The sequence below is a fragment of the Rutidosis leptorrhynchoides genome, chromosome 2, assembly GCF_046630445.1.
Source record: "Rutidosis leptorrhynchoides isolate AG116_Rl617_1_P2 chromosome 2, CSIRO_AGI_Rlap_v1, whole genome shotgun sequence".
NCBI lineage: Eukaryota > Viridiplantae > Streptophyta > Magnoliopsida > Asterales > Asteraceae > Rutidosis > Rutidosis leptorrhynchoides.
The window spans coordinates 389,192,477-389,216,984 of NC_092334.1; positions in this window are offsets into that span (position 1 = coordinate 389,192,477).

The window sequence follows — 24,508 nt, forward strand, 5'->3', positions numbered from 1 at the left end:
TAAGCACCGCTTGTAATGGTCCAGAATTCACAGATATGAATTTCGGAATGAACATTGTTAATGTTCTAGGAAGGAAATTGTGATGGCACGATCTTGACTTGTCAAATTACTAGAATACCTTGGAAAAGGCATAAATAATCAAGAAATGTTTTCTTGATATTTTAGAGGTTAAATAGAATACAAGAGTCGTATAACATGGCACATGATGATGTTATGATCTGTGAATCATTACGTTCCATTTAGAAACTCAGCATGACTTACTGTAATATAATCACATTGATCAAGTGTCATTATATTATACTAATTCATGCTTCAGTTCCCAACACTACTTCAAAATATTCCTATCTTAACTTGAATGTTTCAGAATTTAGAAACTAAAATAGTTTCTTTTATGATGTAATACAGATAGCGCGAAGAGGTAAATGATTTCAAATAAGAAAAATTAAAAAAATATCTTCAGAAATATGGAGGATATTTATAATGAAAGATACGATGATATTTTAGAATTTCTAATATCAAAGGATGATGAAGAATATTGTCCGCAGGGGTTTAGAGTCAGGAGCAAGGTATTCGTTAACGACTTCAGCAGGTACTGAATCATTTGGATCCTTTGAAGTCAGGTTCAGTCTTTGTAATTTGTCCACAGCCTCCTTCCTACTTTGCTCAATCCGTTTTCCAGTTCCAAAACTTCTCTTTTTCTGCGCTTTGCCAGCACACTTCATCATTATCATCCAGCTTTTACCGTTTAAAGTCATTTATAGTTTTTGCTGCTTCATCAGCATTTTTTCCATTTTCGTAGAACCAATTCGTAGTTCGGAGTGTTTTTCAGAAACTTCACATTCAAATTAAGTCAAGAAGATAGACGTTATATATACACATATAATTGTTGGCGTAGACATGCTGTGAGATTTCAAAATACTGATTGCTAATTCCCAATGATTCGTATGGAAATTCTCATTACAAGATGCGAATGAGTAAATGATGGGGTTTCAATGAATAATTATAATGACTTTTTGGAGAGGCTAAAGTCAAAGGGTAATGAAGTTGTTGATACATCTGCTAATAATGTGGTGGAATGTAAAAGGTTCCCTGGTAACGATGGTGTATATCTCAAGGTTATAATAAGGTTAGTCTGACTGAAAAGTTGAAGTTGACTTGCTGGAGCTGTGACAAAACTGGCTACTTTGAATAGGAGTCGCAAAGTTATTTTTGCTAATAAATGCCAAAGAATCTGACGTGGATACGTTGTTTAAACTTTTACTTTAGTTTCAAGAGTTTTTCGGGTACATAACTGTGGGTAACATGTGGTTGGATCATCATCTCGATTGCTCATCATTCGAAGTGTCTTCAGAAATTTTCGAAGGGTTTGAACACAGATTGTAATCGTTAACATACATTTGATGTTCTAACACAGTTTTGAAGTCAAAATATAGCTTGTGAAAGATGTAAGGATCTAAGAGTGATGATTTTAGTCATATCTCAAGTTAAATTTTGAGATTTCAAAATCAGAATATGTAATTAAATTTTGAATGAGTATGGTTGTTTTGATTTCTATAAAAGAATGTATATTGTTGTGAAAGTAAGGAGTATAATGGATGATTTGCTGAATCAGATTCGAATAATGTAACATATTAATTGTGAATTTATATATCTCTCGGGTATTACCTACCCGTTAAAAAAAAATTTCACAATTAATATTTTGTACAAAAGAATTTTATTACAGTCTTTATGAAAATATATATATGTATATTTTCTTCAGATGTAACATAGATTTAATGAGTTAATGTTAAATTAAACTCATTTGATTTACGGTTGAAACTAGAATTGAATAATCCCTAAAGGCTTTAAAAAGTACATAACTTTTACGCAGTATTTCTTTAATGACATTGAAATTATGAATCAATACTTCGTTATTTTTTGATGTATGATGTTCGGTTCGTGGAATTCTTGTGAATTTCGCAAAGTACGAATGATGTTATCTGAAAAGTTTCGGGTACATCGATGATGAAAGTGTAAAATCAAATATATACTTGATTTATTATGAATTGGAATTTGTTGAATTGCGACAGAGATTGTAGTTAACACTGGTTAAGTTGCGGCCGAAGGACGTACATTATTGCATATTTGTAATATGAATTAACCGAGTAGTTAAGATTCACACACAATAGCTTAGCACGGAAAGATTTATTTCAAAAAATATATATATATAATATACATATAATTTCTTCAGAGGGAATGAGTTAATTCTTCATAACTCGTTGATACAATATACACGTTATTGATTCGTAATGATGTCCACAGTGATTCTTGAACTGACGGAGTTTGTGATGATATCGGTGTTGTTGATTCGGATGTTGACTGTACTGACGATGCTGGTAACGCTGACGGTACTGTTGATGCTGTTGGTAAAGCAAGTTTAGCTTGTTAATCACACACCATTTTTGTCAGGGTTTCTACTCTTCCTTCTATCATTTTGGTTCGCTTAACTGATTTATGGTTAGGGCAAGATTAGATAATCTCTAAGACTTTAGAGATTACATAATCGCCGCGGAATGTTTCTCCAATGAAGTTATGAATTAATACTTCGTCAGTTATTGTTGTTGGTACTCCTTGGTATCTATGGTGCGTATGACGTTGATGCTCGTGGGACAGATTGTGAAGTTGAGGTTTACGACGCAGTTGTGGTTGGAGGTGGTAATGTTACTGTTGGCGTTGATGATGGTGGTACTGGTTATGCTGCTGATGCTGCTGCTGGTGTTTGTAATCTCTGCACCATATTCTCCAAAGCCACTACCTGAGCGCGAAGCTCGTTGACTTCTTCTATTACACCGGGGTGATTGTCGGTTCGGACGAGCGGATAAATAAAATCTAAAATTTGATGTAATATAATCGTGACGAGATACTCTGGAAATGAGCGAGAAAATGGTGTTTCGGACAGGTTCGCCGGTAAGTGCTTCAGGTTCTTCGTCAAGAGGGCAATGTGGTGGATGGAAGGGATCACCTTCTTCTTGTCTCCAATGATTGAGGAGGCTAGGAACCCATCCCCAATTCATCCAGAATAGGTGATGACTGATTGGTTGATCTATTCCGGTCACACTGCTTTCGGAGCTTGAATGAGATTCCATTTCGGAATCTGAGTGACTTGAACTGATGACGAATTCCATTTCGTACGATTGGATAAAGGATTTTTTTTTTTTCGATATGAAATGATTTTGGTTAACGGATGGTATTCTAATTACATAGAATATATATATATATATATATATATATATATATATATATATATATATATATATATATATATATATATAGATCAAAAGATTTCGTAGATTATGGAGGACTTTGCGGGATATGTCAGGCAAAGTTTAAAGTAACAGATACGATAAGATATGATTTAGCAGATATGCTAAGATATGAATTTTTGTCTATACACTATTCATGCAATCAATGCAGCAAGACGTGTCTTAGACTAAAAATGATAAGCAGGTAATTTCCTGAGGATGATAAGTAGTTAATTTTTGACACAAAATGATAAGCAAAACTTTTGACATGCAGACACGGTCGAAGTCCAGACTCACTAATGCATCCTATCGACTTATCAGTTAGACACATTAATGCAGACCTGGTTCGCTAAGACCACCGCTCTGATACCAACTGAAATGACCCGTTCATATACATTATAAACGATTCACAATAGTTGATTACATTGCGAGGTATTTGACCTCTATATGATACATTTTACAAACATTGCATTCGTTTTTAAAAGATAAAATTTCTTTACATCGAAAATTGACAGGCATGCATACCATTTCATAATATCCACTATCCAACTATAAATTGATTTAATAATAATCTTTGATGAACTCAATGACTCGAATGCAACGTTCTTCGAAATATGCTATGAAAGACTCCAAGTAATATCTTTAAAATGAGCAAATGCACAGCGGAAGATTTCTTTAACACCTGAGAATAAACATGCTTTAAAGTGTCAACCAAAAGGTTGGTGAGTTCATTAGTTTATCATAATCATTTATTTCCATCATTTTAATAGACCACAAGAATTTCATTTCCAGTTCTCATAAATATACGTCCCATGCATAGAGACAAAAATAATCATTCATATGGTGAACACCTGGTAACCGACATTAACTAGATACATATAAGAATATCCCCTATCATTGCGGGATCCTCCTTCGGACATGATATAAATTTCAAAGTACTAAAGCATCCGGTACTTTGGATGGGGTTTGTTAGGCCCAATAGATCTATCTTTAGGATTCACGTCAATTAGGGTGTCTGTTCCCTAATTCTTAGATTACCAGACTTAATAAAAAGGGGCATATTCGATTTCGATAATTCAACCATAGAATGTAGTTTCACGTACTTGTGTCTATTTCGTAAAACATTTATAAAAGTTGCGCATGTATTCTCAGCCCAAAAATATAAAGGGTAAAAAGGCAAATGAAACTCACCATACTGTATTTCGTAGTAAAAATACATATAACGTCATTGAACAAGTGCAAGGTTGGCCTCGGATTCACGAACCTAAATTAATTATATATAATTATGTGTTGGTCAATATTTGTCTAACAAATTAGGCCAAGTCATAGTGTACCACAATCCTAATGCTCGAGACTAATATAAAAGTCAACAAAAGTAAATTTGACTCAAAATAATTTTCAAAAATCTATACATGATTAATATATAGTTTAAATATCGTCGTTTTATATTTTTAAATATTTTTAAAAGATTTATTAGAGTAAATAATATAATTTATTTATTAATAAATAAAATTTTATATTAAATTTATATAATAAAATATACTTTTATATATATTAATTAATAAAATTTATAGGGTTCATTTAATATCATAAAGATAATATGATAGGTATTATTAAAGTAAGTTATTACACGTAGTAAAATATGTTTGTATCACATATTTATTTGATAAAATAATATCTATACTGATAGTAAGTAAAAGTTGTATTATTTTGTAATAATAATAATAATTATTATTATAAAAATATCAATATTTATAATTACTAAGATGACATTATGATAAAACGATAATTTTAATTATGATAACTTTAATATTTACGATAATTTTTAATATTATCTTTAAAATAATAATTCTATTTAAATTTAAAATAATAATAATAATAATGATATTTTATAGTAACAATGACATTTCTATTAAAATGATAATTTTTAATACTAACGATACTTTTAATACTAACGATACTTTTAATAATAATAGTAATGATAAAAATAATAAGAACGATAATTTTATCTAAATCAATATCTTATAATATTTTAATTTCATCATGATACTCTTACTCATTATTTCCTAATCGTTTCGTTTAATAGCTTTTAAATCATCTTTTATATTGTGTCCATAATAATGATAATAATAGTAATCAAAATAATTAGGTGTTACAAATATTTGTTGTAATTACACTAATATTAATAATGATAGTTACAATAACATCATTAACGATAATACTAATAATTATCTTAATGATAATATAGTAATAATAATAATAATAACAATAACAATAACCATTTTTAAATAATGATATATATATTAATAATGATAATAATAATAATAATACTAATAATAACTTTAACGATAATAACGATAGTAATAAATAAAAAAAATAACAATTTTTAATGATAAATCCCTTTTATTGATAAAGATAATAATAATGATAATAATAAGATAAAACTAGAGCGACGATAAAAACGACGATAATAATAATCATTTTTAATAAAAATATCGAAAATTCAATTGATTATAACTTCTAACCCTTTCATCGAAACTATTCGATATCTAAAGAAAAAGTTCTTAATTTTTCGCTAGCTTTCCAAGGACATGCATATCTTATACCTTATCTCAACTGCAAGTGTAACTAATTCAAGATTCAACCTAACCTGTCTAAGGGCAATATCAAAAGTACAAGCATGCATAATCCTAAATACTCGAGCACTAGTCAGGGATACACTATTAGTATGTAAAAGTTAAATTATGAGTACTCACGTATCAATATCGAGATTCAATATTGCAGGAAAGGTACGTAGACGCAACGGAAATGATAAACACTATATTGACCTCACGAGCATACCCATGAACCATATTCAATCACCTCCATAGCTATAACCCATAATTTCCTTAATCCTATCCAACTCGAAAAACAATTTCGAAATCACTCGGACAGCACTCCGTCGTAATATTTTATGTATACTAATAATATCTTGAAATAATACGGAGTAAATATATATATGTAAATCGATTGAGAGAGTTTAGAGAAAAATATTTTCAAGTTTCTATGAAATAATGAAACCTATTGAATTCTATTTATAATAGATTTTTGAATTATTAAAGTGAATTATTAAAGTATGAATTATTAAAGTAAATTATTAAAGTATGAATTATTAAAGTGAATTATTAAAGTATGAATTATTAAAGTGAATTATTAAAGTACGAATTATTAAAGTAAATTATTAAAGTATGAATTATTAAAGTGAATTATTAAAGTTAAAGTAAGGGTAAAGTTTAAGTATAGTAAAAGTATAAAACTATGTACGTATAATACGCGTATAAATATATATAATATTAATTTAAATCGTTATATATATTTAATAAAATAAAATATAAATATCGTTATCTTTATCATACTAGTTAAGTAATGAGTTGTCAAAAGTGGTTCTAGATATTTATAAAAGTTATATACGTTTTAATAATAAAGTTCTTTTTAAACTGAAAACGTTTTTGTACGTTTGCAACTAAATAGATCAATCGAGTCGTTATGAGATTTAATCTTCCACTATCCTTTGTCTAGTTCTCAATGAATGACAATTTGTTCTTATTTATAAATCACTTTATCATTTTCCGAATATTGTTAAAATGGAAAGATTTCTCAAATCAACGTGGGCCTTTCAACAGAGACTTGTAATCATAATTCAATATATCTGATAATTCAATCATTTGATCTTATCTTCTAATTCTATTGATAAACATTTTGAAATAGATACAATCATATAAAGTATTTAATCTAATATTTTGTTTACGTTTCAAGTTATAATATATATACACGTATACATATATAATCATATTTGTTTAATGGTTCGTGAATTGTTGGAACTTGATCGAGGTTGAATGAATGTATGAACATAGTTTAAAATTCTTGAAATTTAACTTAACAAATATTGCTTATCGTGTCAGAAACATATAAAGATTAAAGTTTAAATTTGGTTGGAAATTTCCGGGTTGTCACATCGGACCAGTAGTTTACCGACTTGAGTTACCTCAACAACTCGCGGCTGTACATAACGCTTTCCACGTCTCGAATTTGAAGAAATGTTTTGCTAAAGAAGATCTCACTATTCCGTTAGATGAAATCCAAATCAACGAAAAACTTCAATTTATCGAAGAACCCGTCGAAATAATGGATCGTGAGGTTAAAAGACTTAAGCAAAACAAGATACAAATTGTTAAGGTTCGATGGAATGCTCGTAGAGGACCCGAGTTCACCTGGGAACAAGAAGATCAGATGAAGAAGAAATACCCGCATTTATTTCCAGAAGATACGTCAACACCTCCAACTGCTTAAAATTTCGGGACGAAATTTATTTAACGGGTAAGAACTGTAGTGACCCGAACTTTTCCATGTTTATATATATATTAAATGAAATTGTTATTTACATGATTAAGTGTTTCCAACATGTTAAGCAATCAAACTTGTTAAGACTTGATTAATTGAAATAGGTTTCATATAGACAATTGACCACCCAAGTTGACCGGTGATTCACGAACGTTAAAACTTGTAAAAACTATACGATGACATATATATGGTTATATATATAGTTAACATGATTTTATTATAAGTATGTATCTCATTAGGTATTTTAACAATGAGTTATATACATAAAAATGAGGCTATTAATTTAAGAAACTCGAAAACGATATATATAACGATTATCGTTATAACAACGTCTTACTAGGTACATATGAATCATATTAAGATATTGATACACTTGGTTAATTATGTTAAATGATAAGTAAATATATTATTAAGTGTATTAACAATGAAATACATATGTAAAAATAAGACTACTAACTTAATGATTTCGAAACGAGACATATATGTAACGATTATCGTTGTAACGACATTTAACTGTATATACATCATACTAAGATATATTATATATCATAATATCATGATAATATAACAATTTAACATCTCATTTGTTATAATAAACAATGGGTTAACAACATTCAATAAGATCGTTAACCTAAAGGTTTCAAAACAACATTTACATGTAACGACTAACGATGACTTAACGACTCAGTTAAAATGTATATACATGTAGTGTTTTAATATGTATTCATACACTTTTGAAAGACTTCAAGACACTTATCAAAATACTTCTACTTAACAAAAATGCTTACAATTACATCCTCGTTCAGTTTTATCAACAATTCTACTCGTATGCACCCGTATTCGTACTCGTACAATACACAGCTTTTAGATGTATGTACTATTGGTATATACACTCCAATGATCAGCTCTTAGCAGCCCATGTGAGTCACCTAACACATGTGGGAACCATCATTTGGCAACTAGCATGAAATATCTCATAAAATTACAAAAATATGGGTAATCATTCATGACTTATTTACATGAAAACAAAATTACATATCCTTTATATCTAATCCATACACCAACGACCAAAAACACCTACAAACACTTTCATTCTTCAATTTTCTTCATCTAATTGATCTATCTCAAGTTCTATCTTCAAGTTCTAAGTGTTCTTCATAAATTCCAAAAGTTCTAGTTTCATAAAATCAAGAATACTTCCAAGATTGCAAGTTTACTTCCAAGTTTTCTAAATCCATTCCAAGTAATCATCCAAGATCAAGAAACCTTTGTTACTTACAGTAGGTTATCTTTCTAATACAAGGTAACAATCATATTCAAACTTTAATTCAATTTCTATAACTATAACAATCTTATTTCGAGTGGAAATCTTACTTGAAATTGTTTTCGTGTCATGATTCTGCTTCAAGAACTTTCAAGCCATCCAAGGATCCTTTGAAGCTAGATCTATTTTTATCATTTCTAGTAGGTTTATCCAAGGAACTTGAGGTAGTAATGATGTTCATAACATCATTCGATTCATACATATAAAGCTATCTTATTCGAAGGTTTAAATTTGTAATCACTAGAACATAGTTTAGTTAATTCTAAACTTGTTCGCAAATAAAAGTTAATCCTTATAACTTGACTTTTAAAATCAACTAAACACATGTTCTATATCTATATGATATGCTAACTTAATGATTTAAAACCTGGAAACACGAAAAACACCGTAAAACCGGATTTACGCCGTCGTAGTAACACCGCGGGCTGTTTTGAGTTAGTTAATTAAAAACCATGATAAACTTTGATTTAAAAGTTGTTATTCTGAGAAAATGATTTTTATTATGAACATGAAACTATATCCAAAAATTATGGTTAAACTCAAAGTGGAAGTATGTTTTCTAAAATGGTCATCTAGACGTCGTTCTTTCGACTGAAATGACTACCTTTACAAAAACGACTTGTAACTTATTTTTCCGACTATAAACCTATACTTTTTCTGTTTATATTCATAAAATAGAGTTCAATATGAACCATAGCAATTTGATTCACTCAAAACGGATTTAAAATGAAGAAGTTATGGGTAAAACAAGATTGGATAATTTTTCTCATTTTAGCTACGTGAAAATTGGTAACAAATCTATTCCAACCATAACTTAATCAACTTGTATTGTATATTATGTAATCTTGAGATACCATAGACACGTATACAATGTTTCGACCTATCATGTCGACACATCTATATATATTTCGGAACAACCATAGACACTCTATATGTGAATGTTGGAGTTAGCTATACAGGGTTGAGGTTGATTCCAAAATATATATAGTTTGAGTTGTGATCAATACTGAGATACGTATACACTGGGTCGTGGATTGATTCAAGATAATATTTATCGATTTATTTCTGTACATCTAACTGTGGACAACTAGTTGTAGGTTACTAACGAGGACAGCTGACTTAATAAAATTAAAACATCAATATATATTAAAAATGTTGTAAATATATTTTGAACATACTTTGATATATATGTATATATTGTTATAGGTTCGTGAATCAACCAGTGGCCAAGTCTTACTTCCCGACGAAGTAAAAATCTGTGAAAGTGAGTTATAGTCCCACTTTTAAAATCTAATATTTTTGGGATGAGAATACATGCAGGTTTTATAAATGATTTACAAAATAGACACAAGTACGTGAAACTACATTCTATGGTTGAATTATCGAAATCGAATATGCCCCTTTTTATTAAGTCTGGTAATCTAAGAATTAGGGAACAGACACCCTAATTGACGCGAATCTTAAAGATAGATCTATTGGGCCTAACAAACCCCATCCAAAGTACCGAATGCTTTAGTACTTCGAAATTTATATCATATCCGAAGGGTGTCCCGGAATGATGGGGATATTCTTATATATGCATCTTGTTAATGTCGGTTACCAAGTGTTCACCATATGAATGATTTTTATCTCTATGTATGGGATGTGTATTGAAATATGAAATCTTGTGGTCTATTGTTACGATTTGATATATATAGGTTAAACCTATAACTCACCAACATTTTTGTTGACGTTTAAAGCATGTTTATTCTCAGGTGAATACTAAGAGCTTCTGCTGTTGCATACTAAAATAAGGACAAGATTTGGAGTCCATGTTTGTATGATATTGTGTAAAAACTGCATTCAAGAAACTGATAACATATTTGTATTGTAAACCATTATGTAATGGTCGTGTGTAAACAGGATATTTTAGATTATCATTATTTGATAATCTACGTAAACTTTTTTTAAACCTTTATTTATGAAATAAAGGTTATGGTTTGTTTTAAAAATGAATGCAGTCTTTGAAAAACGTCTCATATAGAGGTCAAAACCTCGCAACGAAATCAATTAATACGGAACGTTTTTAATCAATAAGAACGAGACATTTCATCTAACTGGTTATTGTTAGGATGCATTAGTGAGTCTGGACTATGACCGTATATGTTTTTACCAAGTTTTGCTTTCCATTTATAGTCGGAAATTACTTGCTTATCATTCCTAAGTCTAGACACGTCTTACTACATTTACTGCATAGATAGTGTACCGACAAAATTCATATCTTAGCATATCTGTTACTGTAAACTTTTCCTGACATCTTTCAAAAATTTCTCCGTAATTTACGGGATTTTGGTATTATATATACATATGTAAATTATGTATTGAGGAGTACAAATCTAAATTCTATAATCTATCTTATATCAAAAATCAATTCCCTGATTATAGAAGATGGATCACGGATCTAGTTTGTAACGACCCGCACTTTTTCGATCATACTATACTTATAAGATTAATATTTACATAAATTAAACCTTGCCAACATGATAAGCAATCCAAATTGTCGAGACTTATATTTCCGAAAAGAGTTTTACACAACGTTTGACCGTCTAGTTTGACCGATGATATCACGAACTTTACAATATATGATAATTATACGTTTGTGTATATAAATGTATATATACATATTTAACATGATTAATAAATGTTTTAATATCTCATTTTGTATTAATAACAACAAGTTATATGTGTATTTTGAAACTACTAACTTAAGTTTTCAAAACGATAACTATACGTAACGTTATTTGACATAAATACTTAAGACTTATAATGTTTATACATATATCGTATAAGTAATGTATTTAATCACTTTTAAGAACTTAAATACATAAAATCATATAAGTGTATTCACAAAAGATAGCTATATTTGAATCCTCATTCCATTTTTCACAAAATTTCTATACGTATACCTAGAGTATTTGTACTCGTATCTTACCAAGCTTCTATACGTATTTACTAATAGTAAATACACATCAAATCACCACCTAACCCACCCTTGTTACTGCCCTTAGATCAAGGTAATTGGAATTTGGATGCATGCATGAATTATTATACAAAAATACAAGAGAAAACCTTGTCTTGTCTCCTCATGGCCACGTTTTTATGGCCTTTATATGTATCATCATCTTCATTCATTTTACTTCAACTTTCTAGCCAAAACACACACATACTTTGAAGCCTTAAAACCCTTAATCAATTCAGCAAAGTTTCCAAGAAGATCTAGCTTCAAAAACCATACTAAAACACCATAAGAAAACCATACAAAAACACTTCAAGAAAACCCTCCAAGAACACCAACTTACTTCCAATCTTTCATCCACTTCTATCACCCTTGTGATTCTAGCTTCTTACTTCTCTCTTACAGCAACTTCATCCAAGGAACTTGAGGTAGAATCTATGTTCATAACCTTATTCGATTCATATATATATAGCTATCTTATTTTGTGGTACAAAAGTTTAACAACAAGAACATAGTTTGAATGTTTTCAAACTTGTTTGCAAACTAAATAGATCCTTCTAACTTAACTTTTAAAATACTTCAAGACCTGTAATATAACTTATGTATATGCTAATTTAACAAGGTAAAACTTGGTTTTTCAAAGTATAAGTATTTTTAGAAAAATGGTCATTAAATGATTTTGTTGTAACAAAAATGTTTAACTTCATATGTTTCACTAATGTTTCACTTATGCCGTATGATTTTGAATACAAACCAAGGTATTTACAGTTCATAGTCTTAAAGAAGAACTCGATCCAAGAAGATGGCAATTTGAATCAACGAAAACGGATTTGTAACGAAGAAACTATGACCGAAACAAAATTGGTTATCCTAGATCATTTCAACTACGGGATCAATTGGAAAAAAATGATATAAATCACATATTTCTAAGATAACATGATATTTTATATATATGTACTTATAATTCAATTTTATATGGTTCAGGATCACCCGTAAACAACACGAGAAGATTAATCATAAGATCCCATGATTGTACGCAACACGTCATTTGACAACACCGGTACCATGGGTCAAGATTAATCTCGACCAACACATATACGATGGGGTTTTATTGATTTCGTTGGGGGTTTTATTTATTTCATTGCGGGTATATTAAACATCTAAAAATGAACCATTAAAATTGAATTACTAACATCGGACTGCTAACTACGGACTAAGGAAATTATTCAAAGTATTAAAAGTATAACAAGTATATATTTATAACGTTTGTTTAAAAATGAAAACATATTGATATATTATATATGGATAGGTTCGTGATATCAACCGGAAGACCGAGTCAAATTATTTATATCATCAAGACAAGAGTGAGTATATAGTCCCACTTTTAAACTCTAAATATTTCGGGATGAGAATACATGTATTTTATGTTTTACGATATGGACACAAGTAACTGAAAAATATGTTCTACGTTGAGTTGTACCACTGGCATACTTCCCTGTAGCTTGGTAACTAATATTTACAGCGGTATTGTAAACGCGAATCCTGTTGATAGATCTATCGGGCCTGACAACCCCAACCGGACTGGACGACCAGTATTCAACGGTTGCACAGTACTTCGTTTTGTGACTACACTTGGTACGGTGTAGTAAGATTTCATATTAAAGGGAATATGAGACGTGAAAATGTTAAGTATGGTTATCAAGTGCTCAACCACTTAGAATACTTTTATTAAACTGTTTATATACGAAATCTTGTGGTCTATATATATATTGCTGCCGGCACTAAACCTATATCTCACCAACTTTATGTTGACCTTTTTAAAACATGTCTATTCTCAGGTGATTTCTAAAGCTTCCGCTGCATCATGTTGGATCTAACCAGGATCTTGCGTACGCATGTTTGTGTCAAAAATAAAACTGCATATCCGAGATGTTGTATTGTAAAATATGCTAGAAACCGTGTTGTTGTCATCATTTGTAAAGTTTGTAAGTCGAAGATTATCGCTAAACGTTAATCTTCTTTTTATTGTCTTAAGCTTGTAACAAAAATAATGGTTATGGTTTGTAATGTATAATATATGCAGTTTTCTTTCAAAAATGTCTCATATAGAGGTCAATACCTCGCAATGAAATCATACGTTATCTAACGCGTTCTTATGGTTAAGGACGGGTTATGACATGTGGTATCAGAGCGTTGGTCTTAGCGAACCAGGTTTGCATTAGTGTGTCTAACCGAGAAGTCGTTAGGATACATTAGTAAAGTCTGGACTTTGACCGGGTCTGATTTTAAAAAAAAAAAAACCATTGCTTATCACTGTTGGTTAAAATTTATGTGTAAATATTATGTAAGTACTAATGGGTTAGTTGTTATGTGATAGATGTCGGGCTCGAAACTTATTATCACATTCAGCGACTCCGAATCAGAACCTTCAGATTGTGTTTCAGTCATTAACATATCCGATGACGAAAGTGGTATTTTTGGGGAAGACTCACAATTTCCGGATGAACCAACTATTGAAATATCGGAAAGTGAACCCGAGGAGGAAAGTGAACCCGAAGAGGAAAGTGAACCCGAAGAAGAAAGTGAACCCGAGGAAGAAATACTAGAAATTACGAAAGAAAAATTCGATCAAGGAAAGAAACGAAAAGCGAATGAATTAGAAAATTCAAATCCCGAACTTAGTGAGAATGACGTGGCACCAATTCCACTCAACACTACCACCCCTATTCCCGCTATTCCTATTAGTGCTATCCCGGCGTCTAGTTCTTCGGCTCCTCAGCCAAAACGTAGGCAGACAGCTAGGATAAGCGTTAGGCCATTCATTGGAACTAAACGCCCTAGAAAATAGACCGAACGATGCACTGCCGTATTAAACCATGGAATCAAATAATGTTTTGTATAATATTATTAGTGTGGTTTGCTTAAAGTTTGATGTAAGATAAGCATATGTAAAATAGCGAAGTATGAAATGCAATAATTTTCCATGGTTAAGTATTATTTAGATTGTAGTAATTGGTTCTGTACTAAGCTATTAAGTATGAACGTTAACGGGTAGGTACTACCCAAGATATAATTATAAAACGCTAATAAGAAGAAAAGGCTTTTATAATAATACTTGGTTCATATTATTAACAAGCTATAATGTACTATAAATACACACTACATCTATAATAATCCATGTGAATAATTATTTTTTTTTCATTAGGAAATGGCGCGATTGAATCGAATGACGGAACAAGAACTCGAGGAACTCATCAATCAACGAGTGAACGATAGAATGTTATGGGTCGAAGCTGCAAGAGCTGCTGCAGTTAATCCAAATCCTCGTGTAGGATGCTCCTACAAGACGTTTCAAGCTTGCAAGCCATCATCATTCAGTGGAACGGAAGGACCGATCGGTTTAACCCGATGGATAGAAAAGATGGAGACGGTGTTTAAAATCAGTGGTTGTGATGAAAAAGACATGACCAAGTTTGCATCGTGCACTTTACAAGATAGTGCACTCACATGGTGGAAGAATTATGTGAAGGCGGTAGGAGGAGATGTAGCTTATGATACTCCATGGGAAGAATTCAAAACAATGATAATCACCGAGTATTGTCCAAGGAATGAGGTTATTAAGTTAGAAGATGAGTTACGAAGTTTGAAGGTGGTTGGTACTGAAATCACCAACTACAATCAGCGATTCATGGAATTGGTTTTACTATGTCCTGAATTGGTTCCAACCGAAGCACGGAAGATTGAAATGTACAAAGGTGGTTTGCCCAAAAAGGTCAAGGCAAACGTTACAGCATCGAAACCTAAGACAATTCATGAAGCTATAACCATGGCAAACGAGCTAATGGATCAGGTCATTTTGGACAAGAAAGCATTCAATACTGAGGTGAAGGTATTGGGGAACAAGAAAAAGTGGAATGGAGGTTATGATCGAGGTAACCAACAACAACCTTATAAGAAACAAGAAACCACGAAAGGTGCGGGTAGCGGTTCAGGCTTTGGTTACAAAGGACAAAGTCCTTTATGCAACCGTTGTCACAAACATCATTTTGGTTACTGTAGTGTGTTGTGCACTAAATGCAATAGACAGGGACATCTTGCTGAAGATTGTAAGGCTCTCGTTACAAATGCAAATGGTAACAAGACTCCTGCCACCAACGCAAATACAACTGCTTTGGCTAACATTACTTGTTTTGGGTGTGGAAAACAAGGTCATTATAAGAGCCAGTGCCCGAATCAGAATGGCGGACCTGCACGTGGAAGAGCGTTTGTTATTAATGCTAGAGAGGCACGAGAAGACCCGGAACTTGTTACGGGTACGTTTACCATTAATAACTTATCAGCATCTATTTTATTTGATACTGGCGCCGATAGAAGTTACGTGTGTATAAATTTTTACACTAAATTGAATTGTTCATCATTACCTCTAGATGCTAAGTACTTGATTGAGTTAGCTAATGGTAAGCTAATTAAAGCCGATAAAATTTGTCGTGATTGTGAAATAAATCTAGCCGGAGAAACGTTTAAAATCGACTTAATACCCGTAGAATTAGGAGGTTTTGATGTAATAGTCGGCATGGACTGGATGTCCAAAATAGGAGCGGAAGTTGTTTGTGCCAAGAAGGCAATTCGTATTCCTGGTAAGGATAAAATACCGGTGATGATTTATGGAGAGAAGGGTAATTCAAAGCTAAAACTCATTAGCTGTTTGAAAGCCAAGAAGTGTTTAGAAAAGGGATGTTACGCTATTTTAGCACATGTTAATAAAGTCGAAAAGAAAGAAAAGTGCATCAACGACGTGCCTGTGGCAAGAGATTTTCCTGAAGTTTTTCCGGAAGAATTGCCGGGATTACCTCCATTTAGATCGGTAGAATTTCAAATAGATTTAGTACCAGGAGCTGCACCAGTGGCTCGTGCTCCATATAGACTTGCACCGTCCGAATTAAAAGAACTTCAAAGTCAGTTAAAAGAATTATTGGACCGTGGATTCATACGACCAAGTACATCACCGTGGGGAGCTCCAATTTTGTTTGTCAAGAAGAAAGACGGATCTTTCCGAATGTGTATAGATTATCGTGAATTAAATAAGTTAACTATCAAGAATCGGTATCCACTACCGAGAATTGATGACTTATTTGATCAATTGCAAGGATCATGTGTTTATTCGAAAATCGACTTAAGATCGGGCTATCATCAACTACGCGTCAAAGAAGAGGATATTCCGAAAACTGCTTTTCGGACACGTTATGGTCATTACGAATTTTTGGTTATGCCGTTTGGATTGACGAATGCGCCAGCTGTATTCATGGACCTCATGAATCGAGTTTGTAGTCCGTATTTAGATAAGTTTGTTATCGTTTTCATTGATGATATTCTTATCTATTCCAAGAGTGAGCAAGAGCATGAAGAGCATTTAAGGTTGATACTGGAGTTGTTGAGAAAAGAACAACTTTATGCTAAATTTTCTAAGTGTGCTTTCTGGTTGAAAGAAGTGCAATTTCTTGGTCACGTTGTTAATAGCGAAGGAATTCAGGTTGATCCAGCAAAAACTGAAGCTATTGAAAAATGGGAGACTCCTAAGACACCAACACAGATACGCCAATTTTTGGGTTTAGCCGGTTATTATAGAAGGTTTATTCAAGATTTTTCCCGAATAGCTAAACCGTTGACAGCGTTAACGCAAAAAGGGAAGAAATATGAATGGACCTCGGAGCAGGAGAACGCATTTCAAATACTGAAGAAGAAGTTAACTACGGCGCTTATTTTATCGTTACCAGAAGGGAACGATGATTTTGAAATATATTGTGACGCTTCGCGACAAGGTTTTGGTTGTGTTCTTATGCAACGAAAGAAAGTAATTGCATTTGCATCCCGACAATTGAAGATTCACGAGCGGAATTATACGACGCATGATCTAGAATTGGGAGCAGTCGTGTTTGCATTGAAGATGTGGAGACACTACTTGTATGGGGTTAAATTCACTGTGTTTACTGATCATAAAAGCCTTCAACATATTTTTGATCAGAAACAATTGAACATGAGGCAACGTAGGTGGGTCGAGTTAATAAACGACTATGATTGTGAAATTCGTTATCATCCCGGGAAAGCGAATGTGGTGGCTGACGCACTAAGCAGAAAGGAACGAGAACCAATTCGAGTACGAGCGATGAACATAAAAATTCGCATGAATCTCAACTCACAAATCAAAGAAGTTCAACGAGAAGCACTTACTAAAGAAAATATAGGAAATGAAATAATGAAGAAGTATGCGAAGCAACTCGTTATGCGGGAAGATGGAATTCGATATTTTGCAAATCGTATTTGGGTACCGAAGTTGGGTGGATTAAGGAAGTTGATATTGAACGAGGCACATAAGACAAGATATTCGATACATCCTGGAGTTGGAAAGATGTACCAAGATCTTAAGACGCATTATTGGTGGCCTAATTTGAAGACAGACGTTGCAACATATGTTGGGGAATGTTTAACTTGTTCCAAAGTCAAAGCAGAACACCAGAAGCCGTCAGGGTTACTTCAACAACCAGAAATTCCAGAATGGAAATGGGACGGTATTACCATGGATTTCATCACGAAGTTACCAAAGACTGCCTGGGGATACGACACCATTTGGGTAATTGTTGATCGTCTTACCAAATCTGCACATTTCTTGCCTATAAAGGAAACAGATAGAATGGAGAAATTATTACGATTATATATAAAGGAAATAGTTTCAAGGCATGGAATACCTATTTCCATTATATCCGATCGTGATAGTAGATTTACTTCAAAATTTTGGCAATCACTACAGGAGGCACTAGGAACTCGGTTGGATATGAGTACCGCATATCATCCACAAACCGATGGACAGAGTGAAAGAACGATTCAGACTCTCGAAGACATGCTCAGGGCATGTGTGATCGATTTTGGAAACAGATGGGATAAATATCTACCGTTAGCAGAATTCTCGTATAATAATAGTTATCATGCGAGCATTGGAGCTGCGCCATTCGAAGCATTGTACGGAAGGAAGTGTAGATCTCCTATCTGTTGGAATGAAGTAGGAGATCGACATTTAACTGGTCCCGAGATCATACATGAAACGACCGAGAAGATAGTACAAATCAAGGAGAGATTGAAAACAGCCCGTAGTCGCCAAAAGAGCTACGCCGATGTTCGAAGGAAACCATTAGAGTTTCAGGTCGGGGACATGGTTATGCTAAAGGTGTCACCTTGGAAAGGTGTAATACGTTTCGGCAAAAGGGGTAAACTGAACCCAAGGTACGTAGGCCCGTTCAAGATCATCGAACGCATTGGACCGGTAGCTTATCGACTCGAGTTACCGCAACAACTCGCCGGAGTACATAATACCTTTCACGTCTCAAACCTTAAGAAGTGTCTTGCAAAGGAAGACCTCACCATTCCTCTTGAAGAAATTCATGTCGACGAGAAACTACAATTCGTCGAAGAACCAATCGAAATCATGGACCGTGAAGTTAAACAGCTCAAACAGAGTAATATACCGATTGTTAAGGTTCGTTGGAATGCTAGAAGAGGTCCCGAGTTTACTTGGGAACGCGAGGATCAGATGAAACGAAAGTATCCGCACTTGTTTCTCGATGACGCAAAATAGGTACAATTTTAAAATTTCGGGACGAAATTTATTTAACGGGGAGGTAATGTAACGACCCGCACTTTTTCGATCATACTATACTTATAAGATTAATATTTACATAAATTAAACCTTGCCAACATGATAAGCAATCCAAATTGTCGAGACTTATATTTCCGAAAAGAGTTTTACACAACGTTTGACCGTCTAGTTTGACCGATGATATCACGAACTATACAATATATGATAATTATACGTTTGTGTATATAAATGTATATATACATATTTAACATGATTAATAAATGTTTTAATATCTCATTTTGTATTAATAACAACAAGTTATATGTGTATTTTGAAACTACTAACTTAAGTTTTCAAAACGATAACTATACGTAACGTTATTTGACATAAATACTTAAGACTTATAATGTTTATACATATATCGTATAAGTAATGTATTTAATCACTTTTAAGAACTTAAATACATAAAATCATATAAGTGTATTCACAAAAGATAGCTATATTTGAATCCTCATTCCATTTTTCACAAAATTTCTATACGTATACCTAGAGTATTTGTACTCGTATCTTACCAAGCTTCTATACGTATTTACTAATAGTAAATACACATCAAATCACCACCTAACCCACCCTTGTTACTGCCCTTAGAGCAAGGTAATTGGAATTTGGATGCATGCATGAATTATTATACAAAAATACAAGAGAAAACCTTGTCTTGTCTCCTCATGGCCACGTTTTTATGGCCTTTATATGTATCATCATCTTCATTCATTTTACTTCAACTTTCTAGCCAAAACACACACATACTTTGAAGCCTTAAAACCCTTAATCAATTCAGCAAAGTTTCCAAGAAGATCTAGCTTCAAAAACCATACTAAAACACCATAAGAAAACCATACAAAAACACTTCAAGAAAACCCTCCAAGAACACCAACTTACTTCCAATCTTTCATCCACTTCTATCACCCTTGTGATTCTAGCTTCTTACTTCTCTCTTACAGCAACTTCATCCAAGGAACTTGAGGTAGAATCTATGTTCATAACCTTATTCGATTCATATATATATAGCTATCTTATTTTGTGGTACAAAAGTTTAACAACAAGAACATAGTTTGAATGTTTTCAAACTTGTTTGCAAACTAAATAGATCCTTCTAACTTAACTTTTAAAATACTTCAAGACCTGTAATATAACTTATGTATATGCTAATTTAACAAGGTAAAACTTGGTTTTTCAAAGTATAAGTATTTTTAGAAAAATGGTCATTAAATGATTTTGTTGTAACAAAAATGTTTAACTTCATATGTTTCACTAATGTTTCACTTATGCCGTATGATTTTGAATACAAACCAAGGTATTTACAGTTCATAGTCTTAAAGAAGAACTCGATCCAAGAAGATGGCAATTTGAATCAACGAAAACGGATTTGTAACGAAGAAACTATGACCGAAACAAAATTGGTTATCCTAGATCATTTCAACTACGGGATCAATTGGAAAAAAATGATATAAATCACATATTTCTAAGATAACATGATATTTTATATATATGTACTTATAATTCAATTTTATATGGTTCAGGATCACCCGTAAACAACACGAGAAGATTAATCATAAGATCCCATGATTGTACGCAACACGTCATTTGACAACACCGGTACCATGGGTCAAGATTAATCTCGACCAACACATATACGATGGGGTTTTATTGATTTTGTTGGGGGTTTTATTTATTTCATTGCGGGTATATTAAACATCTAAAAATGAACCATTAAAATTGAATTACTAACATCGGACTGCTAACTACGGACTAAGGAAATTATTCAAAGTATTAAAAGTATAACAAGTATATATTTATAACGTTTGTTTAAAAATGAAAACATATTGATATATTATATATGGATAGGTTCGTGATATCAACCGGAAGACCGAGTCAAATTATTTATATCATCAAGACAAGAGTGAGTATATAGTCCCACTTTTAAACTCTAAATATTTCGGGATGAGAATACATGTATTTTATGTTTTACGATATGGACACAAGTAACTGAAAAATATGTTCTACGTTGAGTTGTACCACTGGCATACTTCCCTGTAGCTTGGTAACTAATATTTACAGCGGTATTGTAAACGCGAATCCTGTTGATAGATCTATCGGGCCTGACAACCCCAACCGGACTGGACGACCAGTATTCAACGGTTGCACAGTACTTCGTTTTGTGACTACACTTGGTACGGTGTAGTAAGATTTCATATTAAAGGGAATATGCGACGTGAAAATGTTAAGTATGGTTATCAAGTGCTCAACCACTTAGAATACTTTTATTAAACTGTTTATATACGAAATCTTGTGGTCTATATATATATTGCTGCCGGCACTAAACCTATATCTCACCAACTTTATGTTGACCTTTTTAAAACATGTCTATTCTCAGGTGATTTCTAAAGCTTCCGCTGCATCATGTTGGATCTAACCAGGATCTTGCGTACGCATGTTTGTGTCAAAAATAAAACTGCATATCCGAGATGTTGTATTGTAAAATATGCTAGAAACCGTGTTGTTGTCATCATTTGTAAAGTTTGTAAGTCGAAGATTATCGCTAAACGTTAATCTTCTTTTTATTGTCTTAAGCTTGTAACAAAAATAATGGTTATGGTTTGTAATGTATAATATATGCAGTTTTCTTTCAAAAATGTCTCATATAGAGGTCAATACCTCGCAATGAAATCATACGTTATCTAACGCGTTCTTATGGTTAAGGACGGGTTATGACATAGTTCAAATTCCTTAAATTCCGACAGCTATTTCGATATGGATATTCACCTGAACTCCGAAGACAGTGTAACCAGAATGGATCAACCAATTAGCCATCATCATTTCTGGATGAATTGGGGATGGGTTCATAGCTTACTTAGTCATTGGAGACAAGAAGAAGGCGATCCCTTCCATCCACCACATTGCCCTCTTGGCGAAGAACCTGAAGCACTTACCGGCGAACCTGTTCGTAATACCATTTTCTCTCTCATTTCCAGAATATCTAGTCATGATTATATATTATCTCACATTCTAAATCTTATTCGTCAGCTCGTCCGAACCACCGATCATCCCGGTATAATAGAAGAAGTCAACGAGCTTCGCGCTCGGGTAGTGGCTTTGGAGAATATGGTGCGAAGGTTACAAACACCAGCAGCAGCACCAGCAGCACAACCAGTACCACCATCATCAACAACAATAGTACCATTACCACCACCAATAACCACATCCGCATCCCACACCTCAATATCACATCTAAAAACTGTACTTCGGATATCAACATCATACGCACCGTAGATACCAAGGAGTGCCAACAACAATAAATGATGAAGTACTGATTCATAACTTCATCGAAGAAATATTCTACGGTGATTATGTAATCTCTAAAATCTTAGAGATTATTTATCCCAGTTCTAACCGTAAATCAGATAAATAGAAGGAAGAATAGAAACCCTGACAAGAATGATGCGTAAGGTACAAGCTAGACTTGTTTTACTAACAGCATCAATAGTACCCTTAGCATCACCAGCATAGTTAGTGCTGTCAACATCATTAGAATCATCAGCACCTCTAACATCACAAGCTCCGCCGGATCAAGAAAGCACCGTGGATATTATTACAAGTCAACAACGCGTATATTTGTATCAACGAGTTATGAAATATTAACCCATTCCCTCTGAAGAATTTATATGTATATCTTATTGATATCGCGTATTTCATATGCTTTTTCCTTAGCGATATCGGGTACATTTTGGTCCTTTTGGATACGATTTGGAGTTATTTCGGTTAAAGTTGTGGAAGTTTGAGTTCCAAGACCAAGGAGGTTAAATTTGAGGTTATTTGATGGTTTTGGATGTTTTTCGATGTTAACGAGTGAAAAGGTTTGATTCGATTCGAGTTTTGGTGTTAATATTGAGTTTTTCAGCTAGTTTCAGCATTTTCAGCATGGAGCGCCGCTCCAAAACATGGCGCGCCGCGCAAATCAACAGGAAATAAAGGTCGAGCATTTCAGAAGTTCAAGGATCAGATCCCAGTCATTCGGCGCGCCGCGCGGGGGTATTGGCGCGCCGCGCGACCTTCAGCCCGGGTTCAGATTTTTCCACTTATAAAAGCCTGAAAAATACCCTAATGTTTCATTATCGTATCCAGACGAATTCCAGCCACTTTTTGACGAACTTAGGTGATTTTTGGGGATCTTCAAGGTCATTCTAAGGTACCAATCATTCCGGGAACAAGTCTCGATTCGTTTATCTTTCAGGATTCAATCTTTGATTAGTTTTATCTCTTTGTTATCAACAATGAATTTCTCTATTTCTTTGATTGTTATTTTGGTTTTAGCCATGATTGTAGGCTAAACTCTTAATGTTTGTCTAGATTGAATATTTGCAAGTGTTTGGATGTTACTTTGATGTTTTATTAATTGATGCATAATAATTATGAGTTTTGATTAAGAACCATTCTTGTGGGTGTTGATTATTGTTACTAGGTTGATTAGTGAATCTTGTTTGAACAAAGGGAACCCTGTTTCAATTTAGTGATCTAATTCCCAATTGATTTGCCTTAACCGATTGGGTGCTTACTGGACCAAGGGGGTAAACCGGGTAACGTAATTGAACAAAATAGGGGTGAATTGTGTGGAGCGAACGCGTAACCAATTGAATCTTAATCTTATAATTAGCTAGTTACTAAGTCACAAACGAAAGATGGTATTTGGTGAAAGGGAACCCTAAGCCAATTAATCCTAGTTTGATGTGTTTGCTAAAAGATAACTCTGGGTAAACCGACTCTGTAATTGCGTGCATTGATTAATAGAACTAGTGCTTAATAACAAATCATCCAACACTGCGAATAGGATATCTAGGCGAACA